General features: G+C 41.5%; 1 protein-coding gene across 4 annotated transcripts in view; it reads right to left on the bottom strand.

Annotated features, from left to right (window-relative positions):
* Positions 1-13,004, bottom strand: part of IL1R1 (interleukin 1 receptor type 1) — a 73,029-nt gene extending 60,025 nt beyond the window's left edge. The window contains exons 1-2 of one of the 4 annotated variants that reach the window (XM_059406345.1): positions 12,594-12,981; positions 9,460-9,568 (exon numbers count right to left, since the gene is read on the bottom strand). The gene's annotated coding sequence lies outside the window, so the exon portion shown is untranslated. Of the gene's footprint in view, positions 1-9,459; positions 9,569-12,593 lie in introns of all 4 variants that reach the window. The other 3 variants (XM_059406343.1, XM_059406348.1, XM_059406341.1) reach the window with 3 other exon arrangements.
* Positions 13,005-13,220: the final 216 nt, after the last annotated feature.

Below are 13,220 nucleotides of genomic sequence, written 5' to 3'. Positions count from 1 at the left end.
TCATTTGAATGATGTGTATTGGTCATTTATTTCAAAATCTAGCTTACCTTTACATTTTATTTTTGTATTTTGAAAAGAAGACGAAGAAAAAAAGTAGTTGCCATAATTACTTAACAACCAATGTGCCCCCAATTTGTTACATAAATACCATGCTACCTTCAAACCTATTAATGGCCATACCTAATCTTGTTTTTTCACTGCTGAGGAATCAAATATTAACTGATTTGTGTAGAAGTTAGTGTAGAAGTTCTGATTTGTACTTCCACAAATGACAAAGAGCATACAGTCCATCCCTTCAAGAACAAGATGTCATTTGATGGAATTCTTATATTAAAATTTTAGAGACAAGTTCATGTGGGTGTAGGAGGGGTGTGGAAAGGGGGAAGTTCTTAAATTTCTTCGGCAGGAGGAACAAAGGAGGCAGTAGAAGTTAGAGAAAAGGGGATTAAAGTTTGAACCACCTGAATGCAATACATCCACCTGTCAATGTATAACTGGCCTGTGTAACCTACGTGGGCTTCTTTCTCACCTCCTCAAAACAGATGGTTAGACCAAAACACCCTTTTCTTCCAAACAATCCAGGTTTGCAGAATAAGTAATACTAGGCAAGCTGCTTCTTGCCCTTTGCTTCAACGTTGGCAGTCAAAGCCTGCCATGCTGGGTCCCCCACAGACCCTGGGACAAAGCCAGATCACTGGGTTTCAGGTCCCAGAACCACCTTGCTCTCCCCGGATTCTCTTTGCGAACATTTACCTCCTTGCCAGCTCCCCCAGAGGCTGCTTCTTACCCTCCCCCTAAAATGTCACCCTTCCTCCTCCAGCTCAAGAGTTCCTTCCCACCCTTCCAAGTCCTTCCCAAATACTGTGTACTCCTTCCACAGGAGCCTTCTAGGGTTTCCCCACCCCTCCAACCAGGGGAAATGGGGGACTCTCTCCCGCTCCCCTGAACCCTTGGCTTCACCTCCCTGCCTCTGATGTCACTGGCAACCCCCAATTTCATTTTACAGGAGCTCTTCACTCCCCTAATACTCAAATGCGTAAAGATAGGCTCTTTCTCTGACTGTAGCTTCAACTGAGCAGACGTTTACATCTTTGTTAAGTAAATGACAGCGACTACAGTTACACCACTAAGGCCCACCATGTCTTAGAAAATTCAAACCACATGGGTGGGACAGAGAGAGGCTTTGATAACTTCTGTGGACAAGGTATTCTGGGAAATGGACCTAAATTCCCCCAGCAGGTAGGATTTGACAATCGCTCTGGACAGCCTTGTTCTAGCCAGCTTCTTGTTTACTCGGTAGTTTACTGAATTTATGGCTGTCTCCTTCCCAGGTCAGCGGTTCCCAACCCAGGTTACACTGGTTGCATGGTAACAACCACCTGGTGAGTTTTTTTTAAATCGCTATGCTGAGACCCAGAGCAATCACATCAGAACCTCCCATGGTGGGGCCATCAGTAATTGTTTTAAAGCTCTCCAGGTGATTCCAACATGTAGCCAGGACTGATGACCGCTGGTCTAGATGGTAGAGGGTAACCCTATGCAGCAGACCTTTATTCTATTTGACAAAACTGTGTGGTTCACTAACACAGCAAAACCCATTTTCTACAGGGCCCCAGTAGACTGTGGCCAGGCAAAGAAAGGGACAGTTCAACCTCAGGAACACACAACAGGTTTCCCTAAAACAGTAAGCTATAATTTGGACATCAGTTCCAGACTCAGGGAAGTACCCATCTCCACCACCCCTTCTCCTCCCCCTACCTCACTCCCTGTGGCATTTTTCACTTTCCTATGCACATAGTTTCTGTACACTTGTCACATTATCTTACCAGCATTCTAAGCAATTTCAATGCGGAAAAAAGAAGTTTAGAACTCTGATCTTGCTGTTAAATAAACCTCAGAATTTGAGGTTAATGATAAACACTTGAGCATGGTGAGAGATGTTGGGTGTAATTTCCCACATTATTACAATAGCAAAACTGTAACCTCCCTTTCTCCTTGTGAATCAGCTCAGGAACCCACTGTACTAATCTAGAGAAATGTTTCATCCTTGGGGGAAATGTATTCAAAAGAGGTAATCATGTCAAGTTCACACTAGATTTTTTAAATCAATGAAATCTAAGCACACATTCTATCACTGATTATAACCATGTATTTTCCTTCTGGGAAAGAAATCCCATGAATCTTTGCACTCCCAGCTACATTATACATATATGTACATCAATGTAACTATATAATATGTATGTATATCAATATAACGCTGTGTAAATTTCGGGTATGCAAGGTGTTAATCTGATACATCTATATATTGCAAAATGATTAGCCTGAGCTAACACCTTCAACACAACACATAATTGCCACTTCTTTTTTGTGGTGAGAACATTTAAGATCCACTATCTTGACAACTGTCAAATATTTAATACAATATATTAGCCATAATCACCATGCTGTACCTTAGATCCTGAAAATTGCCAATCTCATAACCAGAGGTTTTTATTCTTTGATCAAAATGCCTCCATGTCCCTTGAATTTCCCCTCAGCCCCTGGCAACACCACTCTGCTCTGTTGCTCTGAGTTCAGCTTTTTTAGACTTCACATAGATGCAGTTTCATACAGTATTTGTATTTCTCTGTCTGGCTTATTTCACTTAACCTAATGCCCTAAAGCTTCATCCATGTCATTGTATATGGCAGGATTTCTTTTGTTCTCATGGCTGAATCATAACCCATTGCATATATGTGCCACATCTTCTTCATCCACTCACCTGTGGACGAATATTGAGGTCATGTCCATACCTCATCTATTGTGAATACTGCTGCGATAAACATAGAGTGAAGATATGGCCTCAAGATCTTGTTTTAATTTCCTTTGGATATGCACACAGAAGTGAGACTGCTGGATCATTTGGTAGTTCTACTTTTAATTTTTTGAGGAACGTCCATACTACTTTTGGTAGTAACTATACCAATTTACATTCCCACCAACAGTGCATAGGGCTTCCCTTTTTCTACAATCTTGCCAACACCTGTTATCAGTAACCTTTTGATATACAGATGATTCTTCAATGGAGAGATGATACTATTTGTGAAACCAGGTTTCTCCCACCTACTTCAGGCACCATCTGTTGATGCTTTCCAGAGAAATAGTTATCAAGTTAATTTGTACTTTGCTATTACATATATTTCATTTGTATTGAATTTAGTTTAAATATTATCTACTGACCATTTCAGAGGGTAGAAAATAACCCGCACACATAATATTTTTTTAAAAATCTGAGGGTTTTGAAGGGGCGGGGCTGGGAGGTTGGGGAGACCAAGTGGTGGGTATTAGAGAGGGCACGGATTGCATGGAGCACTGGGTGTGGTGCTAAAACAATGGATACTGTTACGCTGAAAAAAATAAATAAATTATAAAAAAGATAGCTTACAGATAGCATGAGCCAATTTGGATGATAAATTCCCATCAGAGGTAGAAGGAGGGAGGCTTCTTGTGAACAAACTCTGAAAAAGGTCAACACTCATGAAAACATAACTACTTCATCTACATCAGAAAAAGAGCAATTCCATACACTTGTGTTTCCCTTCTTCACCATTTCGGCACAATGCAATACAAAGAAGTTTGGGAGCCCAACAGACACAGGTTCATAACCTGATTCTATTAACCAGCTATTACCATCTTGAGAAACCACCTGCTATCTCTGGGTCTCTGTCTCCCTCGGTCCAAATCTATATCAGAAGCACAGGTAACATCACGGGCAGCAATCATGGGCAGGAGACAGATCAGGGTGGGGGTGGGGGTGGGGGCAGGGAGGCAGCAGGGTGTTCACTGTTGTACTCCCAGGATGGAGCAACTGCTAGTCAGCCTGGTACTCCCAGGATGGAGCGACTCTAGTCAGCCGACAGCAAAGAGATCAAGAGACCAGCAAATGAAGTTACAGATAATAAAAGATCTATGAAAAGTTACCCCAGGATTTCCAGTCAAGTGCTACCCTCTCATTAACTCCGAGAATAGAATTAGAGAAACCACATCAATCTGGGGGTAGGTGCACTCATGGCTTTGGAATGTGTAGGTTTTGTGGCCCATGTTGAAATATGCTATTGGCAAAAATGACTGAGTGGCTACTGTCATCAAAAGCCAAGATGGAATTCATTGTCAGCCAAGAAGGGACACATTGTCAAGAGGTTCAGCCTCCTTAGAAACAAGATGGGATAATTTATAAGCACATTCACATCCCATAATTTTCCCCTCAAACTATAGAAAGAGGCAGACATCCACAAAAGACACAAACATGCCATCACCTAGTTATAGAGAAATATCATTCATTCAGTGGCTCATTCGTTCATTCATTCATTCATTCATTCATTTCAGGAATGCCTGACAGCTTCAGACATCAAAATTGCTAAAATCCTTCCTGAAATTTTAGTTTTTAAAGCAAACCATGCCATTGTTTTGGACCAACTGAGCACAAATGTAAGAAAAACAAAAGCCTAAAAATCCAGAAATCCTAAAATATTTATTTCAGTCATGATTAACACAGGCACATTTCAAATTTTACAAATATGTCTCTGGACTTTTTTTTTCTTTTTTTGGTAAAAACTCCTTTTGCTACCTTTCTTACCTGTCACTCTCACTTAATAATCCCCTGTCCTACTTTGTTTTTGATTGGACAATTCTGTTTGGGTTGAGTATCTAAAAATCACATGAGGAGTCCTTTCCTATCAGAAGCAAACCTGCCATCTTTTCCCTGGACCAGGAGAGGTTGCCTGAGCTTAAGTTAAGAAGCTGACCTCATATTCTTCCTGTTTCCTACTTCCATGTTCCTATGTCCACAGAAACCTGCATCCCTTCATGCCTTTTCCACGGGCCAAGAGATCCTGGAATCTTCATTCCAGATGCCACACACACACACACACACACACACACACACACACACACAAATCCCCACTCTTCTCTGGCCACAAATGACTGCTTGTGCCATGGAGATAGAACCTGAGTGCCCACCCAGTCATCAATACTCTGTCCCAGGTCCCTGTGTTTCTTCACAAGATGGAAGAACTTCTTGGTTTCTAGCCTTACCATCAGGCTACTGAGGCTGTGGTCCATCCACACCCCTTCTGAAGGGCCTTCCCAGCACTGCAGACTCATAAGCAAAGCAGTCCCATAAGAATGGAACCAGAGGGACCAGAGCAAAAGAGGATACACAGTGGAGAGAAACCCTCTCCCCAGAGATCTCCCCAGACAATAAAACTTAGGAATTTGCTCCATTCTGGAGCACAGATAGCCATGGCTTCAGTGCTCAGAGGACAGTCCCACTCTGTCCCTGGCCCACTCAGTGGTCTTGAGGAAAGCTCTCAATTCTTCATCTCTAGAGGTAGAATGATAACCCTACCTGCACCTCCAGGGCAGGATGTGGGAGAAGCGCCAGTGCCCAGAGGGCTCCCCAGCACCAAGCAGATGCTCAGGGCACACAAGTGACCCACAGTGCAAGGCCAGAATTCTCATCTAGAATCCAGAAGTGACCGGGCCCTTTTGCTATTTCTTTCCTGCCTTCCTTTTGGTTGCTGACATTTGACTTGGTCTCAAAACTAGACTGTAAGATGCTGCTCATTTTCTAAATCTTTCTATTTTCCCTCCCACCTCTTCTTCTTCTTCCTCTCAGGGGCACTGAGCACTAGGCTTAGCCTAGCCTGGACATGCAATAACGACACTTGTCAAAATGATCAGTTAATTCAGTAAGGTGTGAGATAATGAAAGAGAAAGGCCTTGGTAAACTGAGTTTTATCTCTGGGAGAGGTAGAATGTGTATTAGTGGTACGTCTCTATGGCCATGTTTAGACTGAGCTTTTGTCACTTGTCACACACACAGGAATTTAAGGCTAGACAAAGAGTGAAGTGTAGGCGGGCACCAGCCCTCTACCAGATGTCACCGATGTCACCATCTCTTGTGCCAAATACAATGACTTCTCCCTGTAATGTCCATCATCCAGGTAAGCATTTATGGTCTATGTGGGTAGGATTTTACAGACTCTGCCACCATCTTTCCAGCCCATGACTGAAGACTATCTGAAATTCAGAATAAATTCCAGCATCTTGACAGTGGCCCCAAATGCCCACAGTGATCTGCCCCCCTGCCCCTGTCTCCAAGCTCACCTCTAACCCCCCATGCACACACCTGGTCAGCCCTGTACATACCTTCTTTTGCTCCTCCAACAGGGCTCTACATTGCTGTTCTCTCTACCCTCCACCTGTGTGCCTCAGAACTCCTGTTCTTCAACCAGACTCCTATCACCAGGCTAAGGCAGATCTCAGCTCATCAGTAACCTTCTTGGCACTGGCCTGTCTCTTTCATGGTGCTAATCACAACAGGTATAATACATGCTACTGCCCCGATGTTTTGTGTGGCCTTTGCAGGCAGCAACTAGACCACCCTCACCCACTATGGCATCCCATGGCTAGGCACCCAGCAAGGCTTCAAAAAATAATCACTGGGTAAACCAAAAGTTATGATCACAAACAGTTTTTAAAACAATCCTAATATTGCTACACACCTATTAGAATGGCCAAAATCCAGAACATCGACAACATCAAATGTTGGTGAGGATATGGAGCTACAGGAACTCTCATTCATCACAGGTAGGAATGCAGCATGGCACAACCACTTTGGAAGATAGTTGGTTTCTTGCGAAACTAAAAGCAGACCTACCACACAATCCAGAAATTGTGCCCCTTGGTATTTACATAAAAGAGCTGAAAATTATATCCACACAAGAACCTGAACATAGCTATTTATAGGAGCTTTATTCATAATTGCCCAAACTTGGAAGCAACCAACATATTATTGAGTAGATTCATGGATAAATAAACCGTGTACATCCAGATGGTGGAATATTATTTAGTGCTAAAAAGAAATGAAGCCATCAAGCCATGAAAAGTCATAGAGGAGAAACTTAAACGCATTCTACAAAATAAAAGAAGCCAGGCTGAAAAGACTATACACTGCTTGATTCTAACCATATGGCATTCTGGGTAAGACAAAACTATGAAGACAGTAGTAAAAAAATCAGTAGTTGCCAGGGTTTTCAGCTGGGAGTGGGAAGAATGAATAGGTACAGCACAGAGGACATTTAGGGCAATAGAAAACTCTGTATGATATCATAATGATGTATGCATGTTATTACATACTTGTCTAAACCCATAAATGGCACAACACTGAGAGAGAACCCTACTATCAACCATGGACTTTGGGTGATAAGGATGTGTCAGTGTTGGTCCATGAACTGTAACTAATGTTGGGGAGCATGTTGATAATGGAGGGAAGAACTTATATGTGAAACCTCTATACCTTCCCCTCAAATCTGCTGTGAACCTAAAACTGCTGTCAAAAAATAAAGCCTAAATAAAGAAACCTCCATGATGAAATGAGATATGAAAATTTAAAAAGCACACTGACTTAACTTCTTCCCACAAAAGACCACAAAAGTCAAATAAGAACCAGTTGGCTAGCATACTGTGTTGACAAGAGCATGGGGAAACATGCTCTCAAACATTCCCAGAAGTATTATCTATTATAACCAGGTGGGAGGTGGATGGGCAGTTTTGAAATACATATCAAAATCACAAATGTCCAAGTCTTTGACCTGCAATTCCACTTCTAGGAATTGAGCAAATAAACATGTTTGTGTGCACTTCTGCAAAATGACACAGGTGAGGCTGTTATTCATTGCAACACTGGTTGTAATAGCAAAAGATTGCAAACAACTTAAAAGTCCACTGAAAGGTTAAAAATACACCTTGTTAAATGCAGATATGGAACAGGGTGCAGAAGGGTATAAACCATTAGGGTATGTGATGGCTTATTTTATGAATCTATTTGCCTGAGCTGGTGTGTGTCTATGAAGGGATTTCTGGATGAAACAGGCCTTTGAGCTGAGTAAATCAGGCATCATCCAATCCCTTGAAGGTTGAAATAGAACAAAGAGGCAGAGAAAGGTTCAACTCACTCTTCATGACTACTTGAGCAGAGACATGTATTTTCTTTTTGTGTTCCTGGTTCTCATGCCTTCAGATATGGATTAGAATCCACACCTTTAGCTCTAAAGCTCCCAAGCCCTGGAACTGGGCCACCTCCTTTCCTGGGTCTATAGCTTGAAGACAACAGACAATGGGACTTCTCAGCCCCCATAACCACATGAGCCAATATTTTATAATCTCTTCTCTCTCTCTATTTCTCAAAATAGCCCAATGATATGCCTGATTTTACCTATAAAACCAATAGAAGATTGATGTATCTATTTCCTGTTGGTCCTATTTCTCTGGAGAACCCAAATACAGGGTAGAAAAGGTAGAAAAAATTATTAACAGTTACTCAGCTACTTGTTGGTGGAAAGAGATGTCTACTGGTTGGGAAAGAGATGTCTGAGAAGAAGTGAGAGGAAAGATTTCACTGAATAACCTTTTACATGTTATTTGTTGATAAAATAATTTTTTTAAAGTAAGCTCCATGCCCAGTGTGGAGCCCAACATAGGGCTTGAACTTACCACCCTGAGATCAAGACATGAGCTGAAATCAAGAGTCAGATGCTTAACCAACTGAGCCACCCAGGCTCCCCTTGTTGAAAAATATTTTTAAATTTCAAAATCTTACTGAAAAGTTTAATAGAAAATTGTGTAAAATACTATTTTAAATTATATTCTCATACTCATCTTCTAATTGAAAAACTAAACAAAAAGAAGATAGGTAAGCTTCCCAGGCGAAAACGGAGCCAGCCCCCCTCTCCTAAGCTAGAACTTGCCTTACTCTGTCCCATCTTCCTTGGAGACATTCTTTGAACAATCTTGGTGTAGAATTGGGTGCTTGGTGGTTGAAACCTATAAGGAAAGTGTCCCTGCATATTGAATATCAATGTGTCTAGAATGAGGTAATAAATTGGATGATCCTGCCAGGGAATGTTGGCCTGAAAATCAACTTCAGGTACCATTTCATAATGGCCCACATAGATTCAGAGAGACCAAGGCAGAGCACCCCCATCTCCCCAAAATTCCAAAGTGAGGGGCTGCATTGACTGAGTTTCTAGGCCTAGCACCTCCAAATATAGAAATGGACTCAGCACTTTTGGATGAAGAACCAAGCACATCAGCACTCAACCGTCCAGTGCAGCACATAGGCTAAGAAGTTTAATACACTTGATATAGATTGATGGGCTTCACTAATCCCTAGCTCATCTCATCACCTCTTGGCCACTTACTGAGCTTCTCAGAGTCTCAGTTGGTTTTGTCCTTGAGCAGGTATAATGATACCAGTCTTGCAAGATTGTGAACAGATTAGACATAAGAACTTAGATCAGCATGTATTCTTTGGTGCGAACTCAATGAATGGTGACTATATACTCAAGTGAACAGCACAAACATCATCAGTTGTCCCAAACCTATGTGCCATTGTCTCTAGAGTTCACTCAAACCTACCCTCACCAACCTGTGGACTCTAAGTAAGACTGCGTGGTGAATCCCAGCTGTGCACCAACTACTGGTGTGACTTTGGGCACATCACTTCTCTGCACTTCAGTTTCTTAATCTGCAAAATAAGATCGTAACAATGACTACCTCACACATGAGGCACTTAGAACCATACCTCACATATAGTCAAGTGCTCTATTAAGTATTAGCCATCATTATTATTTATTCGGCACCAAGTTCACATCATCGCTAAGCATCAGTTTGGTTCTGATTCAACAGCGTAGCACTGAGCTGGGGGTCAGAATGAAACACTGTAACACATATCATATTCATACCAAGTCCATGCGACTTACACTCACAAGTCTATGATCTCCATTTTCCTGGTTCTACCCTTGGCTTGTATTCATTTGCTTAATATCCATTAAGAGCTTTAAATGTTCATTCAATTAAAATGGAAACCAGCCCAAATGAAATTAAATAAATCAATTTGCCACAGAAAATCTCCATTTTCAAAATCTTCTGTGATTCCTTTTTAAGAAATTCCTTTCCATGAAGAATTAGGTAACAATGTTCTCAGCTCCCTTCTGTGGACTCATTCAAAAAACGTGCATTGAGCCCCCCTCGGTATCAGACCCGAACGGGGCCCTGGAGAGAGTAACACAAATAAAACAGGTCCCACCTTTGAGAAGGGGAACTGAGCAAAGCAAGTGGTCAACAACAACACAATAAAGAAGAATGGCGTGCTGTCCTGCACGCAAGTGAGATAAGTAAGCAACAAAATAGAAGCCACCTTCAATCTAAAATATCTCCATGTACTGCTAGAATATACCGAATACTAGGGCTGACTCCAAGAACTAAAAAATATGTTACAACACACACACACACACACAGTTTCTAAGTCTATAATTAGAACACATTGTCAAAATTTCAGCATGCAGTTCTCCAAACACGACATACTTTATAAGGTGAGAATATAAATAAACTTCGTAAGAACAAGCAATCACAATTGTACTGTTTTATATTTTTCACTTTTTTTCTGTTCAAAGAACGTTCCTCTGTCTCATCTCTGTTCCCAGTACAATCGTGTAGTGGGATGAAACGTCAATCCTTATCTTCAAATTTTATAGACAAAAAGGAAATAAAAGACTGAGTTTTGTCCTGGGTTGTTCAAATGGTAGAAAGAGCAAAAGCATTTGATTCCCCACGCTCTCAGCAGGCCTGCTGAGCGACATCAAATGAGGTCAAAGTCCCCAGAAATTAGGTTGGCATAAGTTACTGTAAGAAATGATTGCTTTGATGTACACAACCAAAAAAGACAAGAATCTGAACCCAAAGAGGGCAGAATAGGAAGTGTAAAAGTTCTGCAAAGGGTTCCCTTAAAACAAATCAAAACAACAAAACAGGCTTTGCCAGTTATCAGATTAGCACATTTATTAAAAAAAAAAAAAAAAAGTCAAAACCCAATGTTGGTGAAAGTGTGGTAAAATGGTATTCATGCAGTGCTGGAGGGAGTGTAAATTAATAGCACTTTCCTAGATTAAGTCTAGTGGCATGGATCAAGAGCTTCAAAAATGCTCATGCCCTTTGACCCTATTCCCTCTGGAAATCTAGTCCAAGGAAATAATCAAGAAGAGACACAACATTTTCATTTTAAGTACATTAGTTCTGGAATGTTGATAATAGAAAACAAAACACGCCGATATCTAACAACATGACTTAATAAATTGTATAATGTGATCAAACAATTTTTGTAGAAAGAAATTGGCCTTTCTCTCACGATGATAGGTTTTTTATCTTCCATCTTATTTATTGGTCTATATGTCCTTTATTTTATTTCTGACAGTGAGGATATGCTAATCCTGTCAGTCTCGCAAGGGATGTTTTTGGAAGTGAATTTCAGCCATTCCTCCAGCATGCCGGCAAGGTTTTCTCCTAAGTAAGGGAGCAAGCATGTGCCCAGAAGGTGTTAGGGGAAAGAAAATGAGCAGCCTTCTGCTGACTTGAGAAAGGCAATAAGCATCTCTTTAAATTCATCACCAGAATTAAGAAGATTAAATTCATCTCAAGAAGTACTCCCTGCTCCTTGTGGGCAGCCTTATCTACTTACTATCCCCCAAGAGATCCACACATTTCCAGAGAGCACAACCTTTCTCTTGGCCTCCAGTACAAGCGGTGGTCCCCAGAGGCCCGTAGGTGAATAGCGGGATTCACAGACCAGCTGCACCATCTGAAAACATCCTCCCTAACCCTGCTCCCCGAGCCCTCTTCACCATAGTGCCAATGAGCATTTTGCATAAAAGTTAGGAGTTGTCAATTGAATTGAATTGCATTGAACAGTAAAGCTCATTTTGCTTTCTTTTTTGTGTTCTCATTTCCTATCTTTAATCTTCCAGATTCTCTCCCATTTTCTTGTTCTTTCCCACAGAAACGCTACTCATAGGATTATGGAAGTCAGGCACATCCAATAAAGAAATACTGGACAATCATCTCTTCCGAGTTCTCCCTACAGCTCTGGGAGTAATATTTGTAAAGCCTCAGGAATGACATTTTAAGCCTTCACTGGAAGAAGCACATATAAGCCTTGCTAGTACAACACATTATAACTTTAAATGCAACCAATGCGTGTCTGTTAATAGTAAGGCAATCCTTCGGTCATCAAACATCGGGCCAGATTGTGCCCCTCTCAAACAGACAAAGCTTAATGCAAATGGATCAATTTGCATTCTAAGATTCTAATTCAAACATCAGCAGCATTTTAAAGAAATTCTTATTTACAATACCCTTCACTTAAACTTCACGATTTACCAAACGTCATGCCCCTATTTACGGCTCTTAAGTAGTATATAGTTATAAAATATATTTCCCATATCTTTCATAATTAATCTTCCATAGAGTAAAACATACATTATCATAGTTGATCTTTTAATATGACTCCCAGACACATCTTAAGATTAAATGTGCCTACAGAGCCACATAATTTCAAGAAATTCTTAAAATCCTGTTTTCAACAAACAGCATCACATGATCAGTTTTATCAAAGTCCGTTTGTCCCTCCCAAATCTTTCATCGGTGTAGAAATACGCAAAAAGAAAACGAGGAGGAAATAGGGGAACAAAAACCAGAAGTGCAGTTAATCATCTTACCATCTCCTTTCTTCATCTTGGGGACATTTGGAGATGGCTAGCCTCGCAGGAGGCGGTGACTTGGAGGGTAAATCCACAGCAGTTTCTTTCCCCCAATAAGTCAGCTGAATTGACGTTGGTTCTTAAAAGCAAAAGTGAATTCTGAAGACAGCCCTGGAAAGACTTGCTAATTCCTCTTTTCTTTTTCCAAACAGCTTTGGATCTGGTCTGCGCAGCACGAGAGAGTCCCTCACGTCTTGTCAGGCGACCCAGTTTTGCCGCAGCTGAAAGGAGACTCTGAGTGACGTGTGTGTCAGAGCCTATGGGGGCTTTAATCCTCAGCAGTGACACATGCAGGGAGCTATGAACAGGAAACTCAGAGCTGGGCAGACAGCCAGAATCATTCCGAAAACGTGCCAAACCCTTACGAAATACCAACACACTTTACCGCACACTCGCATCGAAATGCTTCACAATCCTGTGTCTCTCTCCCATGTGACTTTGTGTTAGACCTAGACAAGGCTTACCAGCATGTCCAGCCCAGCAGGGGTCCCATCAGCCGATGGGTCAAGGCCAAGACTGGGGACTCATACCCTCTCCCTCGGCTGCCAGCCTCCCGATCCTTCTTGTGACGATAGCCACAGGCGA

Source organism: Mustela nigripes, chromosome 7, assembly GCF_022355385.1.
Source record: "Mustela nigripes isolate SB6536 chromosome 7, MUSNIG.SB6536, whole genome shotgun sequence".
NCBI lineage: Eukaryota > Metazoa > Chordata > Mammalia > Carnivora > Mustelidae > Mustela > Mustela nigripes.
The sequence above is the reverse complement of the archived record's forward strand: the minus strand, read 5'-3'. Positions and strand labels throughout refer to the sequence as shown.